Raw genomic sequence first — 16,475 nt, 5'->3', positions numbered from 1 at the left:
CACACACGTCATTCATGAAGGTATTTGTTAAACCATTCATTGTCAATCTTTGCAAAGGAATACGATTAAAGGACAAAATAGGGGAAACCATCTCCATCAATAATGTGTTTATTACGGCTGGACAAAGATTACAAGTTTTAATCGCATTGTTTGGTCAGTCAACTCGCGATTAATCACACTTTTATCCACTCCAATTTAAGTTGAATGAGATATCAAATTGAATGACACATTATCATTGATACCAAATGTACTTGGCCAAGTGATCTTGAGGGAGTTCTATTGACTCACCCAGTGTGGTTTGAATATGAAATTTACGGAACACCACTGATTTGGGAATTGTAAACAGGCTGTAACGTACTGGCTCTAGGTACGCCACATAGAAGGGGAGACCACGCAAATTTCAATCATAATAAGGACATTTATTAAACAACTAGACAACAACGGCTGCCAACGGCTGCCAGATCATTAACCTTATATATAAGGTGTGGTGTAAGTCAGTGTAATGGAAGAACTCAAGATGTGGTGTGGATCAGTATAGGAGTATTCTACTAAACACAGCCAATCACACGCACCTGAGCAGAGACAAGGAGAACACCAATAATCCAATCTGCCCGTGGGCGGGGTTAACTGGGCCGTCACATATAATAATAATAATAATAATAATACATTTAATTTAGAGGCGCCTTTCAAGACACCCAAGGTCACCTTACAGAGCATATAGTCATCATACATTTTTTAAAAAGCAAGACATTGTATCATATCCCCCCCCTTAAAACAGAAGCCCACCGAGATGGGATTCTGTCATTTTAGTATACACCCAAAACCATTCAAATAAAACCCCCCAAAAACATCAAATGGGACAATAACACTTTATTCACCATCCTCAACCGATCTGTCAAATAGGCTACACTCTGCAACCCCATACAACCTCACACTGGGTCTCTGCACACCATCACCACTCTCCACCTCCTGTCCAGTTCAAGATGAGGACAGCTATTGGGAAAAAGAGAAATGACAGGCAAAACAACTTTACAGCGCACGAGACAGCGCATCGGCCATTACATTCTCCACACCTCGAATATGGTAAATTTGCAAATGATACGGTTGTAAAAACAAAGCCCAACCCATCAAGCGTTTATTTGGGTTCTGCAATGAATGTAAAAAAGTCAAGGGATTGTGATCAGAGAAGACGACCCCTGGTTGGGCACCACCCCCCCACATACACATCAAAATGTAGAAGCGCCCACACCAATGCCAATGCTTCTTTCTCAATGGTTGAGTAATTGAACTGGTGTTTGTTGAACTTTTTGGAAAAGTAACAAACTGGACGGTCAAATCCTTGGTCATCGACCTGCAACAGCACAGCGCCCGCCCCCACCTGGCTTGCGTCCACCTGGATTTTAAAGGGACGGTCAAGCCGAGGAGCCGCCAGGACAGGTGCAGTGCTCAGTAACAGTTTAGCATTGTCGAATGCCTGTTGACACTCAGGTGTCCAATTGAATTGAGTCTTGCCTTTCAACAAGTTGGTGAGGGACGCCACCACTGAAAAGTTTACACAAAAACTCAGATAATAGCCAATCATGCCCAGGAATCTCATCAATTCCTTTTTTGTTGAAGGACGAGGAAACCCATCAATGGCTGTCACTTTGTCTCGTACTGGCCGCTGAGGGGAAAAACGGTCTGTCTAGTTACTGGACCAGATAAAATGAGACGGAGAGGTAATAAAGTCTGTCGGCACGAGGACCTTGGATTTATTAAGATAAGTGGCAACGGTTATACAGAGTCATAATGTCTCCTGTGTGATAATTTAATGTGGCTCTCCCGTTCTTGAGGATGACTGGTGCATTGTCGGAGTGTCTACCATTTGCCTGCTTGGGAAATGGGGCCCTGGCTCTGGCCTTGACCTGACTATATTATCATGTTTGTGTTATGTGTTAAAAGTTGACTATATTGTAATGTGACTGCCATGTGATGTGCTCATCAGGCCAGGGTAGGAGTTAGCTATATTTGTAATGTACATGTGATGTACTCAGCAGGTTATTTTTCCCAACACCGCACTTCTCCCTGCCCTACTACCTTCCCCAAATAGACCACAGTGGCCCTTGCAAACTCGCACTTTGCCAAATTTACTGTCAAATTAGCTTTGACAAACCTTGCGAACAAAGCAGACAGACGCAACAAATGAGACTCCCACGTATCACTATAAATAACCACGTTGTCTAGGTATACAGCACAACCCTCAAGGCCAGAGATAACCTGATTCATAAGCCTCTGAAAACTTGAAGGGGCATTTCTTAAACCAAATGACATGACGTTATAGGAGTAGAGACCTGATGGTGTAACGAAGGCCGCTATCTCCTGCGCACGCGGTGTTAACGGTATTTGATAGTAACCTTTTAGAAGATCTAGCAGACCCCACGCGGTCCACACAATCCTCTATTCGAGGCAGAGGAAAGAGTCGGCCTTAGTCACTTGATTTACCTTGCGGTAATCGGTGCAAAATCTGAAGGTTGAGTCTGGTTTAGCCACCAACAGGCATGGTGAACCCCAGCTAGAATAAGAAGGTTTAGCCAGGCCATTTTCCAGCAAATACTGGACCTCCCCCTCCAAGATTTTTGCCCTGACTAATGGAACACGATAAAACCGTTGTTTAATGGGCACAGCGTCTCCCACCTCAATGTCGTGCTCAATCAGATCCGTACATGTCGGAGTATCGGAGAACAAAGAAGAAAAGGAAAAAATCAAAGACTTTAATACCTCCCTCTGGCTATCAGGCATATGACCTACCAGGCCATCCAGATTTTGAAGCATCTCAGAATTTTTTTTAACCGTGGTAACAAAATACTGTCATCGGGGCCGCCTTCATCCTCCACCTCCTCTGCCACCGGAGGAGAGTCTGAAACCACGCCACCGGCAACAGCTAGAACAACAGCATTAACCTTTTCAACAGACACCTCCACCCTGGGTGACTGAGTGTAATACCGTTTTAATAAATTGACATGTCAGAGCTGAGTTGATTTTCTCCGGTTTGGTGTAGCAATTAAATAATCAAGCTCTGCCACTTGACGAACAACTACATGCGGACCGGTAAATCGCGCACGAAACGGTGAGCCAGGTATTGGCAACAGGGCTAAAACCTGGTCGCCTGGACTAAAGAGCCTAGGCTCCGCTTTTCGGTCAAACACTTTCTTCATCCGCGCTTGTGATTTACACAGATTTTTCGCAGCACACTGCCACGCTAAAAACAATCTGCGACGAAAGCCATCTATATAATCAATAAGATTGACCGGAGGCTCAGACTCCTGCAAGCCATCTTTTAACACTGAGAGCGGCCCACGTACTTTATGCGCGAATACCAATTCGTTTGGACTAAACCCAAGACTGTCTTGCAACACTTCCCGAGCAGCCAACAGTAACCATGGAAGGCCATCCTCCCAGTCGCGCTGGAGCTCCGAACAGTACCCATGCAACAACGATTTTAGTGTGAGATGAAACCGCTCAAGAGCTCCCTGGCTCTGAGGGTGGTACGCACTGCTCAAACTGTGTTTTATTCGAAGATGTTTTAAAACTTCTGCAAACATCTTGGACGTAAAGTCGCTACCTCTATCCGATTGTATAACTTTAGGGATACCAAACACTGAAATAAATTGCGAGAGAGCTTTTACAATTGACTTCGTGTTGATGCTTCTCAACTGGTATGCAGCGGGATATCTCGTGGTCTGACACATCACTGTCAACATGTGAACCGCACCAGACTTGGATGCCGGCAAGGGACCCACACAATCGATCAACAAGCGCTTGTTGGGCAAAATAACCTGCTGAGTACATCACATGTACATTATAAATATAGCTAACTCCTACCCTAGCTTAATGAGCACATCACATGGCAGTCACCTTACAATATAGTCAACTTTTAACACATAACACATACATGAGAATATAGTCAGGTCAAGGCCGGAGCCGAAGGCCCCATTTCCCAGGCTGGCAGATGGTGGACACTCAGACAATGCACCAGTCATCCTCAAGAACGGGAGAGCCACATTAAATTATCACACACGAGACAGTTCGGGGGGCACCCCCCGGTTTAATTTACCACACAGGAGACATTTTGAGAGCTCTTCCCTGTTAGGAGGAACCAAGAGATACCCCAGACCACACCAGGGCCTGAGAAGCCACATTTCGGGGGGGGCACCCCCCGGCTTAATTTACCACACAGGAGACATTTTGAGAGCTCTTCCCTGTCAGGAGGAACCAAGAGATACCCCAGACCACACCAGGGCCTGAGAAGCCACATTTCGGGGGGGGCACCCCCCGGTTTAATTTATCACACCCAAGACACGAGGAGCTCTCCCCCGTTAGGAGGCATACACAGCAGGGCCTGGGAGCAAAGGCCAAGCAAAAACACACAGAACCACACACACCTCAAACGCACACACCTCATCAGGAGGAAGATACAGTATAAGACTGTATCACACAGGGACTCTTCACCTTCTTCTGAAGCAGACCTTCCACGGAGGCGAAGCTCCGGACGAACCATCAGCGCTGATTAGGGACTTAGACATATTCGATTTCTCACGCTTATGACTCTGTATAACCGTTGCCACTTTACTTAATAAATCCAAGGTCCTCGTGCTGACAGACTTTATTACCTCTCCGTCTCATTTTATCTGGTCCAGTAACTAGACAGACCGTTTTTCCCTACAATTTGGTGACCCACGACGTGATTTTTTCTAAATTGGACCGCAACTGGGAAACGAGAGACGGAGAGCGGCACGACCTCGGGACCCCGGAGCACCGGACCGATTCCTGCAGTCTCACCTCGCGCGCGCCCAACAAAAGGTAGGCAGAACCTGTTGATAAAATCCAAACTCTGCATAGTTATATAGGAACCACATTAGGAGGTGAGACTGTGAGAACGGTTCGCTACGGGATATCTCGTGGGGACGAATAGAACTGCACCCCAGCATTTCCCCATAAAAACCCGATTGACCCTGAATGCGTGACACATCGAATATCGGCTCGTTGCATGGTGAAAGAATACCCTCGAGACCATAGGGCCTATAAGAATCGGGCATAGTGATACAAGACTACCGATGGCCAAGTAATGGGTGTGTGTGATCCCCACCGGCGTGTTAAAGAGGGTTTAGTATCCCCACCGGCGTTTTGAAGAGGGTTTAGTATCCCCACCGGCGTGTTAAAGAGGGTTTAGTATCCCCACCGGCATTTTAAGAGAGTTGTGATCCCCACCGGCGTGTTAAAGAGGGTTTAGTATCCCCACCGGCGTTTTGAAGAGGGTTTAGTATCCCCACCGGCGTGTTAAAGAGGGTTTAGTATCCCCACCGGCGTTTTGAAGAGGGTTTAGTATCCCCACCGGCGTGTTAAAGAGGGTTTAGTATCCCCACCGGCGTTTGTGTATTAAATAATTCTATGTGGTGAGAAGGTTGGAGTCCTTTATCAGGGTTAAAGTCCCTTTGCAAAGAGAAACAGTGTGTGTATGCGCGAGTAAGAGAGAGACGGAGTGGCTGTGTGTGTGTGTGTGTGTGTGTGTGTGTGTGTGTGTGTGTGTAAGAGGCCCAGAGAGAGAGAAAGAAAGAGAGCGAGCGTATTTGTGGGCCGGCTAAAATATGGAAATAAATCAATTAATGATAACCCGGCTATGTGTGTAACGCTTGCTTGCTTTGCTATGCTCAACGCTATTTTGCCGTGTCTGATGATTGTGGGTGCGGGACACAGAATGAGAAGTCTGTCGATATGTTTCTGTGTGCGTCTGCGAGAAAGAGGGAATCTGTGAGTGAATCAGTGAGTGTGTATGCGTGGTCCGCTCTATCTTTGCCCGATAAAACGGGTAAAAGTAAGAATAGATAGATTAATAATAATGAATAATGTCTCTCTGACGTATTACGTTGCTCTATGGCGTAACCTGTGGAAATAGATAAATTGACAATGATAAATAACCTTTTTTACTGTGTCGCTTCAATTTACTGTTTGAACCGTTAAAACTAGACCTAGACAAGTGACAAGGATAAATTATATCTCTTTTTTCTCCGTGTTTCTTTGAATTACTGCCGGACCTGTCGCATTGATAAACTACGATACTAAACAACATCTCTTTTCCGCGTTGGTTGACGGTTTAGTCTGTTGAAGCAGATTAATCAATAAAGATAGATAACGATTATTGGCTATGAAGAATATCTGGATGTATTGAATAACGTCTTTAGGCCCTGTTGTTGTTTTTTGCTTCCCTCCCCCCTGTTTTTTCCTCCTTTTTCTCGTTCTCCTCCTCCAAGAGTGACAAAAGTTACCCCCTAGTCTCTCATCCGCTCTCGTGTGTTAGACAGGCCACACAGAGTTATAGCATCACGGCCGCCATTTTCTGAGTTCTCTCACTCAGTCCCAAGCCACACCTCCCCCTCCGCCAAAAGTTGGGCCACTCCAACCTTACCCTTCCCCAACTACAGCGCCCCCTACTGGACCACTCCAACCTTACCCTTCCCCAACTACAGCGCCCCCTACTCGACCACTCCAACCTTACCCTTCCCCAATTACAGCGCCCCCTACTGGACCACTCCAACCTTACCCTTCCCCAACTACAGCGCCTCCTACTGGACCACTCCAACCTTACCCTTCCCCAACTACAGCGCCCCCTACTGGACCACTCCAACCTTACCCTTCCCCAACTACAGCGCCTCCTACTGGACCACTCCAACCTTACCCTTCCCCAACTACAGCGCCCCCTACTGGACCACTCCAACCTTACCCTTCCCCAACTACAGCGCCCCCTACTGGACCACTCCAACCTTACCCTTCCCCAACTACAGCGCCCCCTACTGGACCACTCCAACCTTACCCTTCCCCAACTACAGCGCCCCCTGCTGGACCACTCCAACCTTACCCTTCCCCAACTACAGCGCCCCCTGCTGGACCACTCCAACCTTACCCTTCCCCAACTACAGCGCCCCCTACTGGACCACTCCAACCTTACCCTTCCCCAACTACAGCGCCCCCTACTGGACCACTCCAACCCTGCCCTTCCCCAACTATACCGCCCCCTACTGGACAGCATCAATACCAATCCAACCCCGACTCTCGATCACCCCCTGCTAGAAGAATTATCCCAGTTACTAATAAAGATAAAAAGACAAACCTCCCCGCACCCGGCCTTCAGTGCAAAGGCGTCCACGACCCCGACCACCCCCACACCAGGCTGCTGTAAGAAGAAACGGCGAACACGCCCACCATGTCGGACGAGCAACGAACCAGAGCGCTGGGCTGGTTGTGCCTCAACGCTGAACCGGGAAAAATATTGAAAGGCCAAGACCGGAAGAAATGGGAGGAACGATGTGATGCCTACATTAAAACCTGGCAGAAAGAGGGCGTGATCCGAATGGGACCCCTCGACCAGACCGGCCGGGCCGCCATACACGCGCACATTGGCAGCCAGTATGAGCAGGCAAAGGTCCGCCGCGACAACGCTGGAACCAAGGCGGGACGAACAGATGCACTCGGAGCCCAAGACCGGATAAAACAAAAGAGAATCTTAGTATTAAATGCATTGGCCTCTTGCCTCCCGCCCCACACCCTAAAACCAGCCCCCTCCGCCAGGAATCCCTTCCTAGCGGACCAAGTAACCCCTCCCCAACCGAACCTGATAGCCCCAGTCTATCTAACCCCTCCCCAACCGAACCTGATAGCCCCAGTCTATCTAACCCCTCCCCAACCAAGCCTGACAGCTCCGCTTTATCCCTCCCTACCGAAGGCCGATGTGCAGGCCCGCCCACCTCCGTACAACCACTCCCTCCCCTATGCCCCGACCGATTTCCCGCCCCTGCCCACCCAGGTACCCGCAGATGGAGTAAGTGGCACCGAGATGGGTCCTCCCCAGGTCCCTGCGCCCCCCCATCTCATGTACCCAGTTATCGAAATAACCCACGCCACACCTCAGTCCCCGGTCACGGTGACCTGGCAAAACCCCCCCCCCCCTGGAACCGGAACGAGCCAAAGAAGGGGTCTACTTCACAAAGAGAAACCACCCACAAAGCGAGAAAAGCCTGAAGCCGACGACAGCTTCCTCCCCATGCCCGATGATACCAGGAAGAGCCGGGCCATTGGGGCAAGAACCACCCGGCGCCGAGAACTGGACACCCCCCTCCTCAAGCTACAGCCAAGCCCAGGCCCCCGAAACCAGGCTACCACCACCAGAGCGAGCCCAGCCGACAGCAGAAAGGATACGGACACGGATCTGCGCCCCTGGCGCCAGCGTATTGGACCTGGCCTCCTTCCTGATCAACCTATCGTCTAAAGAAGAAGAAGCAGAAGTGGCAGGAGCAACAGAAGAAATGAGAAGACACTCCGGAATTCCCCAAGGGAGACACGCAAGACACGAGGAAACAGATGATGATGACGCAGACACCTTGGAATGGGACCCACCGGGAATAAAATGGAAACAAGAAGCGATGGAAAGAATGACCCACAGCATCGACACAGAAGTCCAGCTTCTGTCTCGACGGCTGCGGGAAAGGGACGAAGGCAGAGACCAGAGGTGGGGAAGAGGCGCAATCCGCGGGACAATTGGCCCGGGCAGATCACAAGCCCGAAGTACCGAAACCCCGATCACGACCACGGCCATCACCAGCACTCCACAAGCTGGCCCCCCGATACAACGGAGCCAAGCCCTCAGCCGCCGGACGAACCGCGACCTGGATGAGGGCCCAGAATTGATGTACCCGCTAATGGACACCCCTGCAGGACGAGCAATGTACGTTCCCTGGACCCACCGCGACCTCAAGGGAGTAGTGGAAGACCTTCCCCCAATTAAACAGGGGGCAGGCAAGTGGATCAGAAACCTCGAGCGACTGACCACAGCTGACCGGCTCACCATGGGGGACATCCGAGCGGTCCTCATGAGAGGAGAAGGACCCCGAGCCGTCAACGACGTGGAAACCGCGGCCAGAACCACCAGAGAGCCGGACGACTCCTCCTTCGACCCCTTCCGCCCCATATGGTGGGAGGCCCTGAGGGGCCTCTACCCCCCTCAGAACTCAGCAGCATGCATGACCGGCCTGAAAAGAAAACCCAGTGAATCAGCGGGCGAATACCTTACAAGAGCCACTGAACGATGGAAAGACGGATTTGGAACCCGACCAGGAGCCTCAGACGCCACCGAAGCCATGTTCCGGATCGCGGTTGAGACGGGTCTCTGCACCAAGACCCGCGAAGGCCTCAAAACAGTGATTGGACTCGGAAGAATGAACACCATGGACTGGGAGGAGGCCGTTACACACCACGTGAACCTGGAGCAAGACCGGGAGGACGAGGACGTCAAAGAAGACCGCGACCTGAAGAAATGACTCTTGCGCATGGACGTGAAGAAAGCAACCCAGGAACACAACCGGGACAAGAAGGAGCCCAACAAAGACCACGCCTCCGAGATCATGCCCCTCGAAGTGGCCACACCTCCGGCCCCGCCGCCTACCCCCAACCCCTTGGTACAGCCCAGCGGACCCCCTCAGACCCAGATGCAAGCCCCTCCCGCTCAAGCGTGGGTGCCCCAACCCCCGCCGCCTACCCCCAACCCCTTGGTACAGCCCAGCGGACCCCCTCAGACCCAGATGCAAGCCCCTCCCACTCAAGCGTGGGTGCCCCAACCCCCGCCGTACCCGTACCCGTACCCGTACCCATCGTCCCCATATCCCACACACCCACCCTCGAACCCAGCAACGCAGACGGGACCCGGGATGTACCAGAACCAACAGTCCAGATATAGAGGCGGACTCAGATGGAAAGGAAGGGGCCGGACCCCAAATACAAACCCTCGGTCCTACCTCTGCTTCATTTGTGGGCTCATGGGACACTGGGCGAAGGAGTGCCCCCAGCAGGGACAGCCAGGGATGCAACACGACCAACATGATCGTCAACCGCAACCCGGTCCGCCCTACGGCAACCCTGGAAATGGATCGACGCATGCCTCAAACCCCGGAACCCCGATGTACCCTCTCTGGGAGGACCCGGGATACAACGGCCAATATTGACGAGACCCGAGAGCCTCGAGAGGGACTCAGGTGGTGAACCTGGGAACGGGAGCCCCAATGGTGGACGGACTCGTAAACCAGACACCGATTCGTTTCATGGTCGACACAGGAGCCACAGTATCCACCATCGGGGACCTGAACCATGAAATCCCGCCCCTCTCCACTCGAACCCTGACTACCATGGGGTTCTCGGGAATAGAAAAGACCAACCCCTTCACCACCCCCTTGCCGCTCACCATCCTGGGGCAAACCTTCTACCACTCCCTCCTATATGCCCCCAAGTGTCCCACCAACCTCATGGGTAGAGACATCCTGAGCAAGATCAACTGCCTCATCAGCTGTTCCCCCGAAGGAACTACAATGACGACGGAAGCCGACCAACCCCTCCAGATGATGCTGGTGCATGAACCCCCGCCCCTGAGCCCCCCGTCAGATGTATATTGGATCCGGAACATGACTACCCCGGACGGACTTAAGCCCCTAGAAGAAACGTATCGAGAGTGGGCCCCCTGGATCCATCAACAGGGGGACTTCTACCCACCGCACGACCCCCTCCACACGACCCTCAATGTCCTTCGTGACCCAGACGAGAGCTACGACGAACAATGGAGACGCACAATGGAGGGAACCGGCCAGAAGTGCCTCTATGAAGCAATGTACATCGGACCTGAGGGGGTGGCGGCCCCCACCCTTCTCACCCCGGATCAAGAATACTGGTACCGTCTCAAACCCGAGTCCCGACCACACGTGACCCTGGCAGTAGCCAAGCACCACACGGCCATGAAGCTGGGGCCCATGGTCTGCCAGGCGACTCAAGTACGAGAGTGGGTCCCCACCGATAACCCACACATACACCTAGCCCCTGACAGAGGCTTGATCCGAGTCTCCTTCCCCCAGACGGCCTCCTGGGGGGTGGCAGAACGAGTGGAGCGCGAACGACCGCTCACCCCCGAGGATGTCGACACCCCCAGCCCCCTGGAAGCCGAAGACCCCGACGTAAAAATCATGCTAGACAACCTCCCTCAGAAGCTCTGGGCCACCGGCGCCTACGACATGGGGTTTACCCCCCAGCACAACATCCAAATACCTATCAAACCCGATCAATCCCCGATTCACCAGCCCCAGTACAAGGTCAGACCCGAGGCAGAAGCAGGGATCACGGCCACCATTCAGGGCCTCAAAGAGGCAGGAGTGCTCCGACCCTCTCAGTCCCTTTGGAACACCCCGATTCTCCCAGTGAAAAAGGCGGACGGACTCACGTGGAGGATGGCCCATGATCTCCGTCTAGTAAACGACGCCACGGAAGGACCCCCCGAGAGGGTGCCAAACCCGCATGTGGCGCTCCACGTAGTTAGCCCCGACCACCTCTGGTTCTCTGCAATAGACCTGGCCAACGCCTTCTTCTGCATCCCCCTGAACAAAGACTCACAAGACATCTTCTCTTTCACCTGGAGGGGAGAAAAACTCACCTACACCCGAATGCCGCAGGGGTACCGATCGACCCCCACCATATTCAATGACTGTGTGCGGAAGGACCTCAAGGACACCGTACTTCCCGACGGAGTGGTTATGGTCCAATATGTAGACGACATCCTGCTCGCTGCGCCTACCAGACAAGCCTGTGTGGACGCTACCAAGACCCTGCTCGAGACCCTAGGGAAAGCAGGGTACAAGGTCAAGCGCCCCAAACTACAGGCTGTCCGGCCCAAGGTGAAATTCCTGGGGAGGTTGGTCGGAGGAGATACCAGAGACATGACCCAGGACACCCGAGAAACCATCCTGAATTACCCAAAACCCGCCACGGTTCAGCAAATGTTGGCCTTCCTGGGCCTGTGCAATTACAGCCGCCAGTACCTCCCGGACTTCACAGAGCGAACGTCCGAACTCCGCCAGATGGTCACCACAGCCGGGGCCCGACACCTACGGGCCCCGCTGGAATGGGACCCAGGAAAAGACACCGCCTTCCATCAGCTGAAGCAGGCCCTCCACTCAGCCGCCGCCCTCCAAGCCCCCGACTATACGACCCCCTTCCATCTGGACGTCACACAGAGGAACGGAAATGTAGCGGCCACCCTCTGGCAGGCAAAGGCCGGCACCCGAAGGATCCTCCTCTACCACAGCTCGGCCCTACCCACTCCGGCCCTAGGACTCCCTCACTGCGCCAGACATCTCATGGCCATCGCCATCGCCCTACGAAAGACACAGTTCCTCACCATGAACAACCCCACGGTGGTGCACACCACCCACGGAGTTAAGGCTGCGGTGGAGAGCTCACTCTCCACCCTGTCGGCCGCCATCACCCAGATCCGGTTGACCGAGGCCCTGACAGATCCCTCGGTGAGCTACTCAACGAAAGGAGTGAATATGACCGGAGAGTATCCCGCAAACACGGACGGCACCCCCCACAACTGCACGCCTCGCATCCTGTCGGAACTCCGAGCACGACCAGACCTCCAAGGGTCACCCCTAGAAACACCCAAAACAGTGTGGTACACCGACGGCTGCTGCTACAAGGATGCCCTGGGGACCAACATCGCCTCTTGGGCGGTGGTGGAACAGGGGCCGACAGGGGTCTGTCACACCAGACACTCGGGGATACTCCCGGAGTATCCCTCGGCCCAAAGGGCTGAACTCACGGCCATGGTCGTAGCCCTCGAAGCCGCGAAGGGCCTACGCCTCGACATTTACACCGACAGCAACTACGTGTACGAGCTCTGCCATCTGAACGCTACCCAAGCAGAAAGGCGGGGTATGCTGACCTCTACAGGGGCGCCCCTGAAGCACAGGGACCTCGTCGTCCGCCTACTCCTCGCCATCCAGCTACCAGAATCTGTGGCCATCATCAAGTGCCAGGGCCACACAAAAGGAGACTCCCTGATCACCCGCGGTAACAACGCCGCCGATGCCGCCGCCAAGAAGGCGGGGGGCTACACACCGCCGCTAGTTCTTTCCCTGCTGGACCCCCTAGACGGGGAGCCATACCCGAGGAGCATGAGCGACTTCCTGATATACCTTGGCGAGATGCAAGAACACGCCGGTCCTTATGAGAAGAGCTGTTGGATCGCACGAGGATGCACTCAGGACGAATCCGAAATCTATCGCTACTCAGATGGCAAACCGGCCCTCAGCTCCCGAGCTCTCTCTCTCATGGCTCGGTCACACCACTCCCGCACCCACCAGGGCATCACCGCGACAATGGAGACAATCCGGCGAGACTGGTGGCACCCCGAAATGAGAGCCAGCATCCAGGAAGTGATCAAAGACTGTCACGCTTGTCAAATACACAACCCACGCCCAACCCACAAACCCCCTAGAGGAGTCTTCCCGGTTCCCCAACTACCATTCCAAGAACTCTACATAGACTATACCGACATGGGGCTGGACAACCGCGCCCAGGGGAAACGCTACCTCCTGGTGATCGTCGATAGATTTACCAAATGGGTAGAGGCCTTCCCCACCAAACGTGAAGACAGCGCGTCCGTGGTCAAGATTTTGCTAAATGACATCATTCCCCGTTGGGGCTACCCCAAGCTACTCTGCTCTGACAACGGGTCCCATTTCTCTAACGCCAAATTGCAAGAGGTAGAGGCCGCGTTAGGAATAGCACACCGGTTTGGCTCCGTCTACCATCCTCAGAGCCAGGGACTGGTGGAAAGGGCAAACCGGACTCTCAAAAGCGTGATCGCGAAGGCAGTTCATCCTGGGGACACGGGTCCCCAGCAGCAACAATTGCTGCAGGAAGAGCTAGCGGGCTACGCCTCTAAGAAAAAGATGAACTGGATAGAGGCTCCCCCATTGGCGTTGTTCAGTGTGCGCTCCCATCCTAGCTCCCGGTCCGGGCTTAGCCCCTTCGAGTTAGTGACAGGTAGGCCCATGCCCGGGCCACATTCTCCCCCCAGGGGCCCGGTACTAGACCATTATGACGAAGCCCTTTTAGAATATGTACAGGCCCTGACTCTCGCCTCCCGAGCTTTGTACACACAGGTCACCTCCCTCCCGACCCCCGCAGATCCCAACCCCGTCCTCGTTAATCCCGGGGATTGGGTCTGGGTCAGGGTCCACAAGAGACAGTGCCTTCAGCCACGGTGGGAAGGCCCCTATAAGGTACTTCTGGCCACCCCCTTCTCTGTCTCCCTTTCAGGAAGGAGCGGCGCCCGCTGGCACCATCTGTCTACCACCCGCAAGGCCGACAACCCACATGACCGCACCCTGGCTACCGTTCAACGCGACCTCGCCCGGCTGCACCATGAGGCCACCACTGACGCCGCAGGAGGCCCGGACCAATAGACGTTGCATCATCGGCATGGTAGGAATAACCGGGGCCATGATGGGTTTCTTCATCCTGTGGGGAGTGGACTTCCATACGGCCATCCCGGGGAGGTCCCCCACCATCAAGCCCCCGTCTACGACGATACAACCCTCATCAGGACCCCCAACCCAGGGTCCACACCGCCACAAGAGACAGACACCCCTGCATGCCGCCAAGTCCCCCAACGACCCCTGCCTCAGCCGACACGGTGGGCTATCCTTAAACTATACTTACGGTTCCAGCGCCGCCTATACCTTCCTCCTATGCGACGTCGTTTCCTGCAGAGGCGGACCCGCGGCCTGGAAAGAGTACGATGCATACATCTGCGATGCACCCAAGGGTTCCTTATCGGGAGTCCAGGGCAACGGGGTAATGCTGTCCACGGACAGCAGCATACGCCAGGGCTGGTGTAGTAGGTGGGGGAGTGTACTATGGATGACAGGGAAGCACCAGGGGTACTATGTGACTAACCGCTCTAAGACTCTCCACAGGCCTGGCGCGACGGCCGCACTACAGGCGAATGGCTTCCTCTCGGGAGGCAACGGCAGAATCACCCTAACCCTCAAAAACATTACCAGCAACCCGTACCAAGGATGGGGTAAACCCAAATTCGGGTCGACTCGGGTGTGCGGTGTGGACACTGACTCTGCCTATCTCGTGTTCGGGGTATCCCATTCCGGCCCGGACACGCGGGCCTTGTTGAAAATAAATTTCAGAGTGGCCCCCGCCACACCCACCGCATCAGCCTCCAGGGCCGTCGGGACAACTCCTAAACCCCCCGTCCGACCCATAATGACTCGCGACGGCCCGGTCACGATTTTTGATTTAGATTCCGTGGGGCGACTCCCCACCCACGATTCTATCGCGCTCGCGACCGGCTACGCTGACGATAATGCATGGCTTAGCTGGATTACTGCTACAATCCGATTCCAGGGGCTGTCCGACTGCGTAGCCTGTGCGTCAGCTCGCCCCCATCTAATCTCGACCCCAGTACTGTTCGATTTTACCAGCGACCCCATCGGTTCTCACTGCATGTTAGCTCTGTTTGTTACCCCCAAACCGGCCGGCTGCGGCCTCCTTAGCTCTCTGTTTCCACCCGGCCTTAACGACTCGATTCCCCCGGTGTACTCCCCTGGGGAGTACACCCACTCTTGCATCACCAGGGTCGGAGCGGTAAATGTTGGGGTGGTACCACCATCGTGGTGCCACTCCATCACGAACGTTACGCTTTGGCCCAACATGACCGAACCGGGCCTAGGACGCCAAGACCTATTCTGGTCCTGTGACAAATTCACCCTTAGACTTACACTCCCGGCACAATGGTCCGGAATCTGCATTATAGTGCGCCTACTTATGCCCGTCACGCTCTTTACCCGGGGTTCGCCCAGGCCCGATAACCAAACTACCTCTCGACACCGCCGCGACTCCGCTCTCACCGACCACTTTGACCTAACCAAGAACACCCCCACGTACATGGATAGCATAGGCATTCCCCGGGGCGTTCCGAACCAGTTTAAGTTAGCAGACCAGATAGCCGCGGGTTTCGAGAACATACCCCTTCTCTCTGCCATATTTCCAATCACCCCCAACAAAAACGTAGATCGCATTAATTACATTCACTACAACGTCCAGCGCCTATCCAACCTGACTCGCGACGCGGTAGAAGGACTGGCCTCACAACTGGCCGCCACCTCTCTAATGGCGTATCAAAACCGTCTAGCCCTGGACATGTTGTTAGCCGAGAAAGGGGGGGTCTGTTCGATGTTTGGGGCTCAGTGCTGCACCTTCATTCCCAACAACACGGCCCCTGACGGGTCAGTGACAAGGGCCCTGGCCGGCCTTCGAGCTCTTTCCGTCCAGATGGCAGAGGACTCTGGGGTCGACAACCCCATGGAGAAATGGATGGCTGACGTGTTCGGCAAGTGGAAGGGCCTTCTCATGGCCGTCCTGTCATCCCTGGCTTGCTTTGTCGGGATTGTGGTCTGCTGTGGGTGTTGCTGCATCCCCTGCGCCCGCACCCTCTGCTCGCGCCTCATCACCACAGCCCTCGAAAAGGAGAAGCAACAGCCCCCTCCCTACTCTGATGCAGCCCCCCTCATGCCCCTGCTGGATTTCCCGGGCCAGTTTCCCCTGGACGA

Source organism: Gadus morhua, chromosome 7, assembly GCF_902167405.1.
Source record: "Gadus morhua chromosome 7, gadMor3.0, whole genome shotgun sequence".
NCBI lineage: Eukaryota > Metazoa > Chordata > Actinopteri > Gadiformes > Gadidae > Gadus > Gadus morhua.
The sequence above is the reverse complement of the archived record's forward strand: the minus strand, read 5'-3'. Positions refer to the sequence as shown.